At 39.2% G+C, this 20,274-nt stretch overlaps 1 protein-coding gene across 1 annotated transcript in view; it reads left to right on the top strand.

Moving 5' to 3' along the window:
• The window catches only part of AKAP6 (A-kinase anchoring protein 6), a 642,313-nt gene that overhangs the window by 102,570 nt on the left and 519,469 nt on the right, over positions 1–20,274 (top strand). Inside the window, 1 exon segment of the mRNA XM_017895900.1 lies at positions 15,920–16,131. The gene's annotated coding sequence lies outside the window, so the exon portion shown is untranslated.

Genomic DNA, 20,274 nt, shown 5'->3' with positions numbered 1-20,274 from the left:
ATGCAAATCAAAACCACAATGAGATGCCATCTCACACCAGTTAGAATGGCAATCATTAAAAAATCAGGAAACAACAGGTGCTGGAGAGGATGTGGAGAAATAAGAACACTTTTACACTATTGGTGGGACTGTAAACTAGTTCAACCATTGTGGATAACAGTGTGGCGCTTCCTCAAGGATCTAGAACTAGAAATACCATTTGACCCAGGCATCCCATTACTGGGGATATATCCAAAGGATTATAAGTCATGCTGCTATAAAGACACGTGCACACGTATGTTTATTGTGGCACTATTCACAATAGCAAAGACCTGGAATCAACCCAGATGTCCATCAAGAACAGACTGGATTAAGAAAATGTGGCACATATACACCATGGAATACTATGCAGCCATAAAAAGGGATGAGTTTGTGTCCTTTGTAGGGAGATGGATGCAGCTGGAAACCATCATTCTCAGCAAACTGTCGCAAGAACAGAAAACCAAATACCACATGTTCTCACTCATAAGTAGGAATTGAACAATGAGATCACTTGGACACAGGAAGGGGATCATCACACACCAAGTCCTATTGTGGAGAGGGGGTAGCAGGGAGGGATAGCATTAGGAGATATACCTAATGTAAGTGACGAGTTAATGGGTGCAGCACACCAACATGGCACATATATACATATGTAACAAACCTGCACGTTGTGAACATATACCCTAGAACTTAAAGTATTAAAAAAAAAATTAACGGTACCTAATGTAGATGACGGGTTGATGGGTGAAAAAAAAAAAAAAAAAAAAGAGGCTTTTCTCCTGCAGTCTCGAAGTCATTTTTCAAGTATCATGAAAGGAACAGAAAGGCCCAGATCACCAGCTGAATGAGAGGCCCACGTTGGTCCAGGGTACTTTGGGATCAATGACAAAGAGGTTGGGAGAGTGACCAGAGTGCAGACAAGGAAATACTGGATCATTCCTCCATCCATCTATCCTCCCATGCAAAGTTTTCTTTCTATGGGGAAGATTTTAATCATTGCTTAAGAAAGTAACCAAGAGCATAGATGCACCTATGCATTGGAATTTCCTCTTTTTCTTGCATTCCTTTTATATATGGCTTCCCTTAGGGAAAATGGGGGAGGAGAGAAAGTTTATTTAACAATATATACATGGCTATATGTTTAAAAAGAAAACAACTGCAAATAGCCAAATGTGAGCAAAGCTTGATCATGAACCACATATTTTAAAAAATCTTTCCCATAAGGGCAATTCCAAAGGGAAAGACACACTTTCTGCTTAGCAAATATGTATATAAAGACACTAGTATGCCCATCCCAGTACATGTATACAAGGCTCAGCACAGTAAATATAGCACATGAAAAATGACAACACACCATGAAATTAATATCCTAATGAAATAAATTCATTCAAACAAAATATATCAGGAAAACTCTCACTTCCCCTCAACCCCCTGCTATCCTTCTCAGCCTCTCATAACCATCATTCTACTCTTCATCTCCAGGAATTCAATTGTTTTAATTTTTAGCTCCCACAAATAAGTGAGAACATATGAAGTTTGTCTTTCTGTGCCTTACTTATTTCATTTAACACAACAACCTCCAGTTCCATGCATGTTGCTGCAATTGACAGGATCTCATTCTTTTTTATGGCTGAATTGTACTCTATTGTGTATTTATGTATATAGCGCATTTTCTTTAACCATTCATCTGTTGATGGACACTTAGGTTGCTTCCAAATCTTGGTTACTGTGAATGGTGCTGCAATAAACATGGGAGTGCAGATATCTCTTTGATATACTGATTTCCTTTCTTTTGGATATATATCTAGGAATGGGATGGGTGGATTGTATGGTAGCTCTATTTTCAGTTTTTTGAGGAACCCTAAAACTGTTCTCACAGTGGTTATGCTAATTTACATTCCCATCAACAGTGTATGAGGGTTCCGTTTTCTCCACATCCTCACCAGCATTTGTTATTGCCTGTCTTTTTGATAAAAGTCATTTTAACTGAGGTGAGATGATATCTCATTGTAGTTTTCATTTGCATTTCTCTGATGATCAATAATGTTGAGTACATTTTCATATACTTGTTTGCCATTTGTATGTCTTCTTTTGAGAAATACCTATTCAGGTCTTTTGCCCATTTTGAAATCAGATAATTAGATTTTTTTTTTCCCTACAAAGTTGAGCTCCTTATATATTCTGGTTATTAATCCCTTGTCAGATGGGTAGTTTACAAATATTTTCTCTCATTCTGTGGGTTGTCTCTTTACTTTGTGGATTGTTTCCTTTGCTGTGAAGAAGCTTTTTAATTTGGTGTGATCCCATTTGTTCATTTTTTCTGTGGTTGCCTGTGTTTGTGGGGTATTACTCAAGAAACTTTTACCCATTCCAATTAAAAGATAGCTTCTAGATAAAATTAAAAATGAGAGAAACATACCAATTTAGAGATTAATAGAAGAGCCCGGCTGGGCGTGGTGGCTCACGCCTGTAATCCCAGCACTTTGGGAGGCTGAGGCAGGTGGATCAACTGAGGTCAGGAGTTTGAGACTAGCCTGGCCAACATGGTGAAACCCTGTCTCTACTAAAAACTGCAAAAGTTAGCCACGCACGGTGATGCGCGCCTATAGTCCCAGCTACTTGGGAGGCTGGGGCAGGAGAATCACTTGAACCTGGGATGCAGAGGTTTCAGTGAGCCGAGATCGTGCCACTGTACTCTAGTCTGGGCAACAGAGTGAGACTGTGTCTCAAACAAACAAACAACAACAAAAAGAAGAGCCCATTTATAGGAAGCCCAGATGAGAAGGAAATATTTGGAAACTCTATTAGAAGAATAGTATTCAGATTATGCCTTTTTCTGGATTAAATGCTAAATGGCTCCCCTTAGAACGAGCCCTCTGTGAGTCACATTTAAGATCCATTCTGGGCCGGGCGCGGTGGCTCAAACCTGTAATCCCAGCACTTTGGGAGGCCGAGACGGGTGGATCACGAGGTCAGGAGATCGAGACCATCCTGGCTAACACAGTGAAACCCCGTCTCTACTAAAAAATACAAAAAACTAGCGGGGCGAGGTGGCAGGCGCCGGTAGTCCCAGCTACTCGGGAGGCTGAGGCGGAAGAATGGCGTAAACCCGGGAGGCGGAGCTTGTGGTGAGCTGAGATCCGGCCACTGCACTCCAGCCTGGGCGACAGAGCGAGACTCCGTCTCAAAAAAAAAAAAAAAAAAAAAAAAAAAGAAAAGATCCATTCTGCCCTGTGTCTAGCCTCATCTTGCACACTCCCCCTCACCTTCTGTAAGTCAAGTGAACAAAGAAAGTATATCAATGCAAATATGTCATGCTTAGTAGAAAACCTCAAAAGTTCCTGTCCTAACTAAACAAAGTTTGTGGTGATTCTTCATGTACACTAATTATCTACTTATACTTTACATAATGTGACAAAGTAGCTCTCAATTATTCACATGTTAATTATTTAGTTAAACGTTTCTCAGCCCTGATTAATCTTTAGAATAACCTGGGGGTCTAGGAAAATAAATATAGCAGCTCAAATAAGCTGGTCCCCTACTTAACAATGGTTTCACTAATGATTTTTCAACTTTGGGATCGTGTAAAAGTGGTATGTATTCAGTAGAAACTGTACTTTGAGTACCCATGCAACCATTCTGTTTCTCACTTTCAGTACCATATTTGATAAATTACACGAGATAGTCAACACTTTATTATAAAATATGCTTGGTGTTGGGTGATTTTACCCAACTGTATGCTGCTTTAAGTACTCTGAGCATGTTTAAGGTAAGCTAGGCTAAGCTATGTGGTTTGGTAGTTGGGTGTATTAAATGCATTTTCTATTTATGATATTTTCCACTTACAATGGATTTATTGGGGTGTAATCTTATTGTAAGCCAAGGAGCATCTGCATTATGGTAGTTTATTTCTCTTCATTTAATTGTCCACAGTGGATGTTTCTGGTCAAAGAGCAATTTTCTCCTACTGATGATGCAGGGCTGTCCTTCTTGGGGATACACAGGGCTCTACCTCAGTCTCTCTCCCAGGCACCATCTGGTTTGCCAGACCTTTCTTACGCTGCACATCAAAGTTTACCTCTTCTAAGTTTCGTTTCTCCATAGGAATGCAATCTGGCTAATCTGATTAATTTGGGCTAATAATAATATTTTATATTTCATAACACCTTATATGTTATTATAAGGTATCGATGAAAATATTAACCAATATTTTGCATGTCTGACATATGCCAGGCACCAAGCTGGATCCTTTAACCTATACTAGAATATGAGTTCCCCAGGGACAGGGATCATGGCCTGTTTGTTCATTGATGTATCCCAAGCACCTGGAACAGTGGTGACTAATACATAGTAGATGCTCAATAAAGATTTGTTGAATGGATGTATGATTGCTAATCTTTATTATAATCTTGTAAGGCAGGTATTATCCCCATTTCCCAGAGCGGAAAAAACATAAAGCCCAGATAAATTATTTGCCCAAGGGCAGATTTTAGGTGGGAGTAATGTGCAGAAAGGAATTCAGATTTTGAAGCCTACCTTCTTTGATTCCTCCCCCAACCTTTACTTCTTTCCCTTCTCTTTGCTTGTCCCCTTCCATTTTCCCCTGTTGACCCCCTTTTCTTCCTCTTTCCTTTCCTTCCTCCCTTTTCCCTGTCCTTTTTTCCTCCTTTTTTCCCCTAATCCCTTTCAGTCCCCTTTCTCCCCCTTTTTTTCCCCTCTTTTTTCTTTGCTTTTCTCTTCCCCTTTACTGGTTTCCCTTTTCCCTTTAAGCTCAAATACAGCCTTTTACTTCTTAGTGGATGATAGCAATGTTAGGTAAGCAGAGCAGTTATTTTGATTTCCTGTGGCTAGTTAGTGCTGGGGCTCCAACCTAATTACCTTCCCACTAGTCTAGTTAGTATCTTTCCCACAGCATATGCTGCTTTGCAGATATCCATGGTTGTAGATGGCCGACGGTGATACCTCTCCTTTAAAAGGTTCGTTAGCTTCCAACTGATTGGACTGAATTCTGAGGTAATTTAGGAACCAAAGCAGGTTTGTGAGGGAGACCATAGGGCAAACTAGACTCAGATTCTCCTCAGATCCCACCATCTGAGTGACAGTTACTCATAAGGCTGGTGCCTGCAGAGGAAGAGAACTCCAAAGCTGATTTCAAAGCCTGCAGTGCATGGGAGCCTCACAGAGCATCAGAAACAGCACTTCCTCAGGAACTCAGAGTGGCCCCTCTTTGGGTGGGGGTGGGGATTTAGTATTTACCTTTTCTTAGATGAACACTTGAAATATCACGTATGTAAATAGGCTGGCTCATTTTCACCTTGGGGCATCATCCTTTTCTTCGGTCTAACTTATCCAATGTAGTATATTAGTGATATTCTACAGCATCCCATTAACAATTCAAATCCTGAACCAAACATTATTCTGGTGCTGGTCAACCGCAGTGGGTATGCTTCAGTTATGCCACACTTCTTAGGTGGTTTAAGACACTAAGTCAATGCTGGGTGTGGTGGCTTATGCCTGTAATCCCATCACTTTGGGAAGCAGAGGCTGGTGGATCACTTGAGGTCAGGAATTTGAGACTAGCCTTGCCAATGTGGTGAAACTCTGTCTCGACTAAATATACAAAAATCAGCCAGCATGGTGGTGAATGCCTATAGTCCCAGCTACTTGGGAGGCTGAGGCAGGAGAATCTCACTTGAACCTGAGAGGTGGAGGCCGCAGTAAGCTGAGATCAGATCAGGCCACTGCACTCCAGCCTGGGCAACAAAGAGAGGCTCTGTCTCAAAAAAAAAAAAAAAAAAAGACATTAAGCCAAGTCAACACACCAGTAAAACAGGTCCCAAATTGTTTCAATCTTACATTGTTGGGAAAAAGGTTGATTTCTTTTGCCAACTTCCAAATAAGAGCTGGGTAAGTAAGCACTGTAAACATAGAACTGAGTAAAGCAATGATTTTATTACTTGATTTTATTCTTTTATATCTCAATGTATATATTATTGTATATGTTCTTTTGTGACATGTATACTTATGAGTATTATATATTTACTTTTATGTTTGTGTCTGTGTAATCCTTTTCAGAAGAATTCTATGAAGCAATAATACTTTGTATTACTGTGAAATATTTTCATAATAAGAACCTTGATAGAATGTTTATTTCAGTAGTAAATTAGTAAACAAATATAAAATGATGTCATTGNCTTCCAAATAAGAGCTGGGTAAGTAAGCACTGTAAACATAGAACTGAGTAAAGCAATGATTTTATTACTTGATTTTATTCTTTTTATATCTCAATGTATATATTATTGTATATGTTCTTTTTGTGACATGTATACTTATGAGTATTATATATTTACTTTTATGTTTGTGTCTGTGTAATCCTTTTCAGAAGAATTCTATGAAGCAATAATACTTTGTATTACTGTGAAATATTTTCATAATAAGAACCTTGATAGAATGTTTATTTCAGTAGTAAATTAGTAAACAAATATAAAATGATGTCATTGACTAGTATGAGAAGGAAAGATTGATAATATATGCAGAAATTCATTGTCACATATGTTTTTAAATCTATATGCATATGTGTGTATATTTATATGCACACATGTTTATGTTTGACTGTTGACTTTGGAATTTTTTTTTTTTTTTTTTTTTTTAGAAGGAGTCTTGCTGTGTTGCCTAGGCTGGAGTGCAGTGGTACAATCACAGCTTACTACAATTTCTGTCTCTAGGGTTCAAGTGATTCTCCTGCTTTAGCCTCCCAAGTAGCTGGGACTGCAGGCATGCACCACAACACCCAGCTAATTTTTGTATTTTTAGTAGAGACAGGGTTTCACCATGTTGGCCAGGCTGGTCTCAAACTCCTGACCTCAGGTAATCCACCCGCCTCGGTCTCCCAAAGTGCTGGGATTACAGGCGTGAGCCACTGTGCCTGGCCGGTTTTGGAATTTTTGATTGCACGTCTTTAACTGGCCAGAGGTTGGATAATGGGATGGAGGATTAAGTTGCTGAATTTGGCAAACTCAGACAAAAAGCATTTACTAGGCGAGGTGCCCGACAAGTGCTTGCTACACAACCTATGCTACTCTGGAAGGCGGTCCTTGACCCAAAGGAACTTGAAGTTGTTTCTGTGACAAACATCTGTTTAGTGGAATACAAGGCAGGCTGATGTAAAGTCTCAGCTAGAGGTAAAAGGAAGTTGATACTTATAATAGGATGTAGGATTTCAGCTCTTGTTTATTTCATAGAACCCTAGCAAATGAAAAGACTTGTGAATGGTGTACAACCCTATACATTATGATGAGCTGATTTTTAAGAGTGTATTTGTCAAACTGGATTATTCGCTAAAGAAAATGTTTCTACCCCATAAATAAATCTTTTTTGTTGGAGCTGCTGTGATTTTATTGTAGTGTACCCTTTAATATATTATTTACTGAAGGATTTTTACCTCGTAAGCATGATATAATTAATTTTCCTTAAAAAATGAGCATCTTTAAAATTATCTTGGAAATTTCCATTTTTCTAGAGTGTATTGTGTTTATGCTGGGATAATATTTGTAAATGAGGATTGATTATCAATATTTTTTCTTGGGTAAGGAACAGAGACTAAATTAAAATAACTGGTGGGGTGAAATTGCTGTGTTAGTTACAAGACAGTTGTGAATAACTTGAAAACAGGTATCATGAGCACCACTTTATTTCCTGCAAATAAGAACTCTGATGACACATGTATGTGTTTTCTTGCTGACTTGCTTTGTCATTTTAGGTCTAATTTTTTCATTAGCAAATTATATTTTGGTATTTTAGGCAGTAAAGGAAGGGATAAAGATTTACACATATAAACCTTAGTGGAATCTTACAACATTTCAAACACTGGGGTGATAAAGAGAAAGCTTGCAGGAAGCTTATCATTGCCTGGAATGGAAATAATGTTATTTTTCTCAAAAAAATTAAGAATTAAGAAGGACTTATTAAGAAATTACTTATGCCTAGGAGTGTGACCAAAATAGCAGTACCATAAAGATCTGCCTACTTGAAGAGGGAAGATTAAGACCTATGAAAACATTGAATGCTAAAACAGGAAAGCCCCAGTGCAGGGTTCAAAAAGCTTGTAAACTCCTGCCTAATATGTTCATCCTCAGTGTTTTCCTTTGCCTATATAAAGCAGCACAATTGTGCTTCCATTAACACATTAAAGCCACTTGGTTCCCTGTCAAATGTTTGTGTTTGGAGTTAAAATCAAAATGAAACAGCAAAACACTGGTTGACCAGGTGTTGTGGCTCATTCCTGTAATCCTAGCACTGTGGGAGGCCGAGGTAGGCAGATTGCTTAAGCCCAAGAGTTCAAGACCAGCCTGGGCAACATGGTGAAACCCTGTTCTCAAAAAAAGCACAAAAATTACCTGGGCGTGCTGGCACGCCTGTAGTCCCAGCTACTCAGGAAGCTGAGGTGGGAGGATCACCTGAGTTTGGGAGGTTGAGGCTGCATTGAAGTGTCATTGTGCCACTGTACTCCAGCCTGGGCAACAGAGATCCTATCTCAAAACAATAAGACAAAACAAAACAAATAAAACACTACAAAGTTCTGTAAAGTCAGACAGGAGAAAATCTTGAATTCAGAAGGACGTCAGAGAAATCTCTGAACTGGTTAGGGCAAATTTCTGTGGGCAAAATCACCCCAAGATCCACTTCAGATTCCAAATCTAATGTTCGTTCAAGATCTGATTTACCCTCCCTGGGATTGTTGAGGTTTTCGTCTTTGCCGATGGGAATTTTGCCTAGGAAAGGAGAGGAATGGAACTCAGGCTCATTGAGATGGTGGTCACTATCGTAAATTTGGGAATGTTCAGGAGTAAAGGAGGATAATATCTTGCATCTACCTTGTGAGTAGGTCTTACCTGTACTGGCCCTGAATCTAACCCTTTGAAGGGGTCTCAGCTCTGAGGCTGTAAACCCCTCTGGGACCTAAGAGCTTTTCTTTTCCCTTCCTAGGAAGCTGCATCCTATGGTGCCTACTTATACATTACACAATTTCTCAGATGACTTTGTGGATCAGGTAGGCCTCTGTTTACTGTGACTGAACCTCCAAGCCATACACTGCCTTAGGCAGAAACAGGGACTTTTGGACTCATAACCAACAGAACCAGAGTAAGGCTGATTTCTGGCACAAGTGGTGAGAGAATAGTGTTCCTTTTTCTCAACTCAGCTCTGCTCTTCTCCTTGTGTTGGCTTTATTCTTAGGTTCTGCATTCATGAACCTAAGAATGAAATGGATGAGCAACTTTAGACTTGACATCCTTTCCTATTCAAAATCAGGAACCAATAGTGATTTTCAGTAAAATGTTTCATTGCTTCTCAGTGGCTTCAGTGGTATCCCATGTACACCTGTGAGCTAATTTCCATGGGTCGGGGGAATGTAATAAACTGATTAGCTTAAGATTGATTGGGTTAGATTCCTAATCTACTCCATACTCCATTCCTTTGGTTAGATTCCCACCCAAAGCGTGTAAGTTTGAATGTAGAAAAAGGTGATATCTTAAGAGGAAATAATAAATGCAAACATTAGGTAACAAAATAACTGAATTTATATACCGTTATTACTGCTGAAAGTTCCGTTCTGATTGCCAATGATTAATAATCATCAGGCAATAATTTCTTCTTTACATGGCTACCTATATAAAGCAGAGGGATGCTGAGCATTCAACAACAATAGCAGCCACATATATGCACTGTGCCTAAATATCTGATGTCCAAATATTTTTGGCCTCCAAATACTCTCAGAAAGTATAGAAAGTGTACTGATTGAAGCAGCATCCACAGTCAGCATGGGCTTCTGATCATATAGGCATGTGGTTAGAGTGTTTGAATACTTTTCTATTCTGTGAATGAAGGTCTTTTTTAAAGCCAGAATTGGGCACAGTTGGTAGAGGATTCACTAAACCCTTTCTCCTTCTGCATCAGATTTTGACCTTTAGTTAACTCTCTAACTCTGTTCCCTTGAAAACAGTAAAATGTCAACCATGTTGTTGGGTAACATTGGTTAGAGTAAAAATGACGCTTGGTTAGTGAAAATGACTGCCTTGGAGAAGGGGAATTTACCTGGTCTGGATCTGACTCTGCTCTCCAAGAGGGGTTGTTTGTTTACTCTGTCATGGCCCTGTTCCATTCATTATATTCCCTGGCTACATCTGAAATGGGAGATGAGGAGTAAGCCCTTCTTAGTAGCTAGTTTGAGATAACCATAAATTCTAAGAGGAAGCTGTAGTTTTGGGCTTCTCTGGGTGCAGTGACTCTTGTAACCAGGTGTGGCTCTTGGAGGGATCTGGAAGTTATGCCTATAAAGTTGTTACAAAGATACTGGTTTCTGTGAGGAATGAGGCTTTCAAGGCTGAGCACTCTTGAACTTGCCTAATGTGTTCTTACCTCTGTTCTTAAACTGTCACCTGGGGACCAGATAGAATAGTTTTGGATACTGTATAGATTGTTCCATGGATTACCACAAGACTCCAGAGAAGAGGAATGCCTGATGCTGCTCTGTTGGCAAACTCTCTGAGTAGGCTGCTGCCAAATGTTGGCTGTGATAGTCTTATACACCTGAATGTTCAATTGAGCTTAAGAAAACTCACTGAAGGTATTTCAGACACATATGTAAAATGCAGCCTGAAGCAAGGATCATATTCCTGATCTCATGATGTGGCAGAACTGGATAACTGTGCATTTTAGCTGTTTCCTTCTCTCTTATGGCACAAAGCTAAATTCTATTTTCCAGCTTATCTTGAAATAGGTATAGCCATTTGACCAACTTCTAACCAGTAGAATGTGGGGTGAAAGTGAAGAAGGGTACTTCCAGATCTAGCCCATGAAAACCTCCCCATGTACCATCTCCCATCTTTCCTCAGTTGGTCAACTGATGCCCAGGAATCTAAGGCATTAGAGGAAGGTGAAACCTCAAGAGAGAGGTCTTGAATGACCATGTAGAAGGTCATCTGCAGTCAGGAATATTCAGTTAGAGTTCAAATGAATAAGACATACACAATTATATTTAGCCAGAGTAATTTAGGGGCTTAGCTGTGAAATCCATTAGTACTTCCTTAACTAACAGACACATTCCTCAGATCTACAAATTTTCTCATTGTATACTAGGAGATGCAGGCCAGCTGCATTTTCAGAAATGGCTTTAAGATTTTTAAGAACCCTAACATGCAAACACAAGATGTATGTTTGCATCATGAGCTGATGATTTGGAAATAATACTAATTTGCTTTTGAAATAATAACAATTTGGGATACAGCTTTGTCTTAGTTCATATTTTGCTGCTATAACAATATCTAACACTGAGTAATCTATAAGCAGTAGAAGTTTATTTGGCTCACAGTTCTGGAGGCTGGAAGTCCAAGATCAAGGGGCTGCATCTGGTGATGACCTTCTTGCTGAATCATAACATTGTGGAAGAGATCACATGGTGAGAGAGGGTGAGAATGCAGGAGATGGAAAAAGGGGGCTGAACTCCTGCAGTCACTAAATTACTCCTATGATAGTGGTGTTAGTCTATTCATGAGGGCCCTACCTCTTAAATATCATCACAATGGCAATTAAGTTTCAACATGAGCCTAGTTCCAGCTACTTGGGAAGCTGAGGCAGGAGGATTCATTGAGCTCAGGAGTTTGAATCCAGTCTGGGCAGCATATTGAGATGCCTCCTCTTAAAACAAAACAAAACACAAAACAAAAACAAACAAACAAAAAAACCAGAAAACCAAACCCATGAATTTTTGAGGGAGCACTCAAACTATAGCCAATGCCTACTTACAAATAGGAAAAAGCGGCCAGGAGGAAACATTTCTGTAAATGTTGCTGTCTGCAAATGATACTACCAGATTTCTGTCTTGTCAGTTCAGGATGGCAGAGAAAGATTGGAGGCAGACTGAGTTGTGCAGAAGGTGAGAGAAGTTTTATTTTTTCCTTCTTCTGTAGCCCCAGGCTGAATAGGAGGTTTAGTGGTGTTCTAGTTCATTGCTATTTACAGTCATATTTAGTGTGTTGTAGATGGACAGCCAATGGAACATTAGTCTATGAAAAAAGGATTCTGTGGTTAAATATAAATTAGGAAAAGACTGCATACTATATTTCTACAGGAGAGTCTCAATGCATATTAGCAGATTTAAAACTCTTAGAAAATCTGCAGTCTGTTTAATAAATGGTGCAGGGAAAATTGGCTAGCTATATGCAGAAAACAGAAACTGGACCCCTTCCTTACACCTTATACAAAAATTAATTCAAGATGAATTAAAGACTTAAATGTAAAATCTGAAATCATAAAAACCCTAGAAGAAAACCTAGGCAATACCATTCAGAACATAGGCATGGGCAAAGACTTCCTGACTAAAACACCAAAAGCAATTGCAACAAAACCCAAAATTGATAAATGGGATCTAATCAAACTAAAGAGCTTCTGCATAGCAAAAGAAACTCTCATCAGCGTGAACAGGCAACCTACAGAATGGGAGAAAATTTTTGTAATCTACCCATCTGACAAAGGTCTAATATCCAGAATCTATAAGGGACTTTAAAAAAGTTTACAAGAATAAAAGAACCCCATCAAAAACTGGGCAAAGGATATGAACAGACACTTCTCAAAAGAAGACATTTATGTGGCCAAGAAACATATGAAAAAGAAAGCTCATCATCAGCTGGTCATTTAGAGAAATGCAATATCAAAACCACAATGAGATACCACCTAATGCCAGTTCGAATGGCGATTATTAAAAAGTCAGGAAACAACAGATGCTAGAGAGGCTGTGGAGAAATAGGAACACTTTTACACTATTTTGGGGAGTATAAATTAGTTCAGCCATTGTGGAAGACAGTATGGTCGTTCCTCAAGGATCTAGAACCAGAAATACTATTTGATCCAGCAATCCCATTACTGGGTATATACCCAAAGGATTACAAATCATGCTACTATAAAAACACATGCACATGTACATTTATTGCAGCATTATTTACAATAGCAAAGACTTGGAACCAACCCAAATGCTCAACAATGATAGTCTGGATAAAGAAAATGTGGCACATATACACCATGGAATACTATACAGCCATAAAAAAGAATGAAGCTGGAAGCCATCATTCTCATCAGACTAACGCAGGAACAGGAAATCAAACACTGCATGTTGTCACTCATATATGGGATTTGAACAATGAGAACACATGGACACAGGGAGGGGAACATCATACACTGGGGCCCATCAAGGGGTTGGGGCAAGGGGAGGGAGAGCATTAGGACAAATAGCAAATTCATGCAGGGCTTAAAACCTAGATGACGGGTTGATAGGTGTAGCAAACCACCATGGCACATGTATACCTGTGTAACAAACCTGAACATTCTGCACATGTATCCCAGAACTTAAAGTAATATAAAATAAAAAAAAAAAGTCTGCAATAAAGGAACATGTTTTGACACTGTCACTTTATCATAAATAATGATATATAATATAATCTTGTTAGAAAATTTATTATATTTTATTAAATTATTATAATTTTGTCTATAAATAGATAATTTATTCAGAATAAACTACCCCAGAATCTCGGTGGTGGTTTGTTTCTCACTCATTGGAGCCCAGTGTAGGTCAATGGGTAGTTAGGAGAAGATGGTTGAGCTCCATGCAGTCATTCAGGGACCCAGGCTCCATCCACAATGTGTGGCCATTATCTTTCTGGGCTTCAGAGTTCCACTGGATTCTTTGCATCCAGCTAGCAGGACAGGAAAATATGAAGAAGAGACACTTGGTCTTAGCCACCTTTGGAGGTGATGCTTTCCACTTCCACTTCCGTTTCATTGGTGAGTGCCATTTTGTGGGCCAGCAATTTAGCTAGTTCAGGTTGTTAAAAGTTTGACCTGGCCTCAGGTTTGATGAGTCATCCATTTCTTCCCACCAAACTATTGACTTGCTTCTGGAAAAGACGATTAACAAGATTCTTACCATCTTGAGAAGCCATATTCAAATCTGGAACACCTGCTCCCACCCTGTCCTCTCTTCTTTATAGCATGTGGATTTTAGCTCTGGAAAGACTAATCTTGTTCTATAATAGCTCCACATCTTTTTATCTTCTCCAGAGGCTGAGGGGTTCTTCAGAGATATCTTAAAGAGTCAGCTTATAGCAAATGAAGTTGGAGGGAGTGGTTGAGAATGGCTCATCAGTCTGGGCTCTGGGCTTCTTATCTTGCCTCAACCAAGGCAGTCCAGCTTTGATCTGTATCATTAAAATAAAGGTTATATTACTAATGAAAAACCTGAAAACTATGGTTATTAGCTAAATCAATCTTCTCTGCAGATGAAAAACTTGAGGCCCCAGGAAGTTAATCAATTGGCCTGATGTCACGCAGATGCTCTAGGAGGACCTGGCATTTACAGTTGGGTTTTCTCACTCACGGATCCATGCTCTTTGCACTGGGGTAGCTGCCTACTACTTCTCTCCTTGTGTGTGGCATGTGGTCTGAGGTCTAAGATAAAGTGGGGGAGTCAGGCTCTGCTGATGCCACTGAGGACGTACGCAGGCAGATTCACCTTCTGCTTTGGTCTCTTAATTCCTCTCTAGGTGAAGCAAGAACAAGTCTGTCTTCCCATATAGGGCAGGGTTGCTCTGTGCGAGGTTGATGGTGCACCCTGCTGGGATCTTGGCACTTCTCAGGCATTTTATTAGCCCCTATTTACAGAGACACTGCCTGAATTCCTTCTGCCACTCATCCCACACCCCCTATGCTGGTGGTTAACAGTGTCATTTTAAAATCTCAAGCAGGAGGAGACAACATAATTGTCTCATTATATTTTAAACTTTTGGAATGTTGTTCTTTTTCAGAGTTGTGAAGACAGAGTGGATACAGGTCAGCTTGATTCTGTTTTTTTTTTTTTCTCTATTAATGGCCTACAAATATTAAATATGCAAAACACAGGCTGCTGTGTCCATATCTCCTTCCCCCCAGTTCTCAGCACATGATATTTGTTTCTGCTCAGGACTGGAAAGAAGTGATTGCTTTAGGTTTGCTTTTCTTTTACCAACTGGAGAAATACCTTACTGTGTCTTGTTTAAATATGGCTTTTCACCCATTTCCAGCTTTTGGGGTTGGGGAGGAGCATGAATAATCTGTGTGGTAGGCAGTTTTATTGCTAAGAAAAGAAAAAAACAGACCCCAATGTTTGGAATGCCAATGATTTAGGAAGTTTCTAGCAGGTCTGCTACTTGTTCCTATCACTACGTTTGATCCCAGAAAAGACTGACATGCGTTTTGGCCATCAAAGGGAGGGGTTCCTTGCAGGCCAAAGGAAGAGTCACTAGAAGTTGAGGGTCACGTGTTATGCCCCTCTAGATTCCGAACTTCCCTTTGCTGCCTATCTGATGACCAGGTGAAAGCTGAGATTACTCTACATGAGAAGGTTCTATGGGTTGGTGTTCATCAGGGAAAATGACCAGGACAGACTTCATTGGCCAAGGGTTTGCCCATGTTTTGAGAATTAAAACTTGTTTACTTGAGAGAGTCATTTGGTCAGCTGTTTATATTCCATTTTAAATTATTTTTGTGCTCACTGTTTTGTTCTTTTGGTCTTTGACAGATGAGCAAAATTATTTTAATAACTTTTAAAAGCTATCCCAGTGCTGACCAGGGAGGAAAAGGTGATCAAATTGTCTAATAAGGAAACACTACACATTTCAGTTTTTGTTAGCTTAGTACTAATTCTATTTTCTCCTCCTACCTTTTTTTCTAAATGTTTAACAACAAAGTGGGAGATAATTTTTATTTTTTCCAAAATGCTTTCAGGGAAATCCCTTCTAAACCTATGGATTTTAGTCCAATAAGGAATCCTCTTCCTTTGGTCTAAATTTTGCATATCGTCTGTTTCTTACAGGGCTTCCGTATTGTCTCAGGCTCCACTGGAAATGCAGCAAGGATTCCTAGCACATCCCAGTTGCCATAGCAACAGCAGTCTTTCCCATAATGAGCTGCATCATCTGAACTGATGTCACAGCATCATGCAGCAGGTCAAACAAGGCATTTCCTAGTATTGCATCCTACAGATGTGCTGTAAACATCAAAAGAAGACGGTGGGATCAGGAGATGGTGAGTGTTAAATGTCTGGGCCTTAATTGCATGGCTGTTTTGTTGGTTAGTCGGTGTCTGCTAAGGCGGAGATTGGGGGATGTTGTCTTTGCTTAAAATGGACTGAGGAAAGAAGGGCTGTTTTACCTAAATCTGTTTTTCAGGCTGCCGGGTTAAGACAAAGGCCTGTAAGAGTCATACAGGAATTAAAATATGTAGAATTATTCTTGCTCCAGCTCTGTCTGTTATTTTAAGTGTTCTTACAGAATTTTCATAAACATAAGATGATTTTCAATTGCAAAACCCCAAATAAGCTTTAAAATGAGTAGTTAACAGTATTTAAGCATTGTAAAATAATAGATTTCTTTTGGGAGGCAGAGCTAATTGGCCCCCTCTTTGCTCTTGTGAAATATGAAATATTCAGTGATTTGCAGTATGAAATTCAGTATTTACCTCGGTTGGGTTTCAGTTTCTTCATGGCAAGGAACAAATGCTGAATAAGCATTTGACATAACCCTGATGTGAAAGGGGATCTCTTGCATATTCAAGACAGAATTTATTAAAAGCATAAAGACTTAACACAAATGAAATTATTTGAGCCTTTTGATCTATATGGTAGTTCTTCAACCCATGTCCTTCAGAGTTAGTTGAAAGACTGCCACATATTTTTCCATCTCTAGCTAGTCTCTGAAATAGCTGGAGTTGTTTGCAGACTGACTTGTAACTGAGAAAGGAACAAGTCTCCTCTCTGCGGCAGTTGCAGTGAAGGGTAGCCTGGGGGAGAGCCTCTGAAGTGGCAGTGGTGTTGCCATCCCTTGCTTAACTTTAACAAAAATCTGGGTATGATAAATAAATATCAGGGTCCTCAGTGGTTGTAGGGAATACAGATCTCTGCACTCAGTCATAACCTCAACTCAATTCCAAAACTCTAAACATGTATCATTTTCATTTCAACTCCTAGCTCTGTTTTTAGGCATCTTCATTATTTTTTTTTTTTTTCTAAAAAATTAGTCTGACAGGGCCAGATAAGGAGCGGTGTGTTGCCTTTTGTTTTGGGAAATGAAATGGATTTCCCTGGTGCAGCTGATTGCTACTAGGGGAGAGAAAGGAGGAGGCACATGTCAGTTCAATTGATCAATATGTCCACTTAGAATCAGGGAGTGGTCTTGTGGCTTAATGCTGCCAAATTGATAGTTTTTACTCAAAAAGTCTTACACGAAAGAATGGCAACCATTGAATTCCTCTTCTTTTAGTCTGTTTATTGAGGCTAAAGAGATGTATTGTGGAAAGCAGGAAAAGCAATACTTTAGCTAGCTTTGAGTGATTTATTTATATTTACTTATTTATTTATTTTTGCACAGAATTGAGCATGTTAGTACCATTAGGCACCAGCCAGAGGAAAGGCCTCAGATTTTAATTTGTTTGTTTATACCACATCACGCATGCTTGCTACTCTCAGTCCTTTAAGCTTATGTTTCTGACATGCAGCTGTGTAGGATGGGAGAGGTCAGCTCAGCCTGGCTTTATCGCAAGCACTTAGGAGCATGAATTGTTCATTGCCTGCTTTTTTATGTCATATAATGTGAGCAGAAAGCTCTGCTGGGACTGCTGGGTGTGAATGCATCTAAGTCAAAAGCTCTAAGGTGACAGGGAAGAGTGTTAGATGGTGATGGGGGAAGGGAAAGTATGTCTCATAGCTAGATTATAAATCTGGAGAAAATCACTTAGTGCCTATTAGAATTCTCTTAAAGTATTATTTCTGAAGAAGAGCAACCAAGAAAGACTTTTTTGGTAACATGAATTTCTAGGAGTAAAAAAAGCAAAAGGCAGCATTTTAATGAGTTTTCTATTTGCTTAATTCTTGTCTCTTTTGTCTAAAGTGCTCTTCAGCTGCTTCATCGTGGTTGATTTGTTCAATTACTGGAAGTCACAAAAGCTAGATTCCTTAAGGGCAGTGTTAGAAAAAGTGGAGTCATGCTTTGAGGGTGGGGAAGGGCACTGGTGGGTGTGGACTGACGCAGTTATCTAGTGGAACATCCTCCCGGTTCAGACAAGCCTGTAATTTTTCCCCCCACAAATGTTCAAAATGCAATTACAGTTCTCCAACTTTATGTTTTTGTGCTCTTTTTGCTCCAGGAGAACAAAGCCCTGGTAATGGGAGCTGTCATCCTAATGTTTTGTTTCTTCGTTTCTTTGCAGAGGGCCACAGCCTGTGCTGCTCTCTGATTAGCTGCATGTCTTAATTACTGGCTCAGTTTTAATATATCCCCAAGAGGTGGATGGTGTGTGTGTGTGTGTATATATAGGGGAAGGAAGAGATTTTTCTATGGCTGTATTTATTGGTGCCTCACTGAAACTTTCTACAATTTATGGAATTTTGTTTCACAGTAATGATAGATCATCAAGACCATGTTTATTGGACAAAGTTTAGGCCATGGAAGCCTCACAAGAAGTTAATGTCCTCTGTACTTTTGGTTATGGCTTTCATAAATAAATTACAAAGTTACAAAGAAGTTAATTATTTGCTGGTAACTAGGCCACTTAGGGATGATAGAAATAATAATCATAATAACAATCATAGCTATCATTTATTCAGTTCTCACTGTGTATCAGTACTGATTTAAGTTTTGTGTATATCTCATTTAGCTCTTATAATTATTATTATAATGAAGTAGAGAGTAATAATCTCACTTTATAGGATTAGGTGTTATTATTCACATTTTGGAAAAAGCAGCCCTTAGCCAGGCAAATAAACTTAGCTAAGGTTATGTAGTTAATAAGTGATTCCAAATCATTGCACTCTGGCCATGCAGCACACATGCTTACCCATGGTCATCTGTTTTATGACATCTTTACTGTATATACCATACAGATCAGTCATCTATACTCTATCACATGTACCCCACCCCTCCTCATTCTAATTGGAAAATCGGATTTCACATGTAGAATGAAATCTCATTTGCAACACTAAGATTGATTTCGCTGTAAGGACGAGGATGAATCTTGATCAGATGTGAATATTTACTTTGTACCTAGAGATTTAAGTAACCACAAGTTGATGCTTAGACCTTTGCCACTACCCTTGCTTGACATAACTTTCTAGCAGGATCTCTGTATGGAAAATGTTACATCAATAAGTGTGGGCATGATGGAGTTGCACTCAAAGCAGGTCTTACCTGAGTCAGTAATGATTCAACTTTCTTATATACCTGTTTTATCACCTATATTTGTGGTGCTTTGTTAACTTTAAGATGTTTGTATTCCCTGGTGTTGCCAGGGAAGCAGAAACTTCTCTCACAGTCTGGAAAGTGTAACCTGAATCTATCTCTTAGGTTAAGAAGATAGAGGATTTATTTTGCTGAATGTATCAGTGGCTGAAACCAAACCCTGTCTATCTCTGACAAAGTACAAGAATGATAGTCTTGTGTAATATCCTGGAAGCCTTGTGTTTGAGGAGAGCTGATACAGTCATTTCTGTATCATCTTGCTCATCCCCAGCTATCCACGCCCAGCATCATTATTGGGCTCTAAGGGCTGTTCTTTGTTTGAGTGTGGGGCTAATGCACACACTGACAGCATGTTGATATTGATTCCAGTATGGTGAATACTTAGAAATATTATTCCACAGGGCTTATTAGCCTTTTCTAGGTTCCAGGAAGAAGTTAACCTTTGTCCTAACCTGCTCCAAAGAGGCCCAAGCTTGTGTCTGCATGAGGTACAGGAATGAGAGGCTGATCAGAAAGCATCAAAGCTACTAGATGCATTGACTACAGGAGTTAGGTTCCAATTAGGAAATAAAATAGCCAGTGGAATTTAAGGAAGTTGGTGGTCTTGCTACATGTCTCTGATTTTTTTTTTTCTATTTGTAATCCTAGAACACATGAAAGGCAATTTGTTTTGATCCCATGGATTCAATTCAATAAGTATTTATTGAGTATCTCGTATATGCCAGGCATTGTCAGGGAATCTATAGCAATGAGCAAGACAGTTGCAAATCTCTTCCCCTACTACATTCCAGAGGGGAAGGGAAAAATGGGTAAATTTGTAAAATAATTTATTCCCTCTAATACTGCAATACTATTTCTATTTACTTTTTATCCCCTGTGCTGTTAGAAAAGCCCATTATCTGTGCACATTTGTATAGGTACATATACATATATGGTT

The sequence above is a fragment of the Rhinopithecus bieti genome, unplaced genomic scaffold (genome assembly GCF_001698545.2).
Source record: "Rhinopithecus bieti isolate Rb0 unplaced genomic scaffold, ASM169854v2 scaffold_21703, whole genome shotgun sequence".
Classification (NCBI taxonomy): domain Eukaryota; kingdom Metazoa; phylum Chordata; class Mammalia; order Primates; family Cercopithecidae; genus Rhinopithecus; species Rhinopithecus bieti.
Note: the sequence above shows the minus strand (reverse complement) of the source record. Positions and strands in the feature narration are given on the sequence as shown.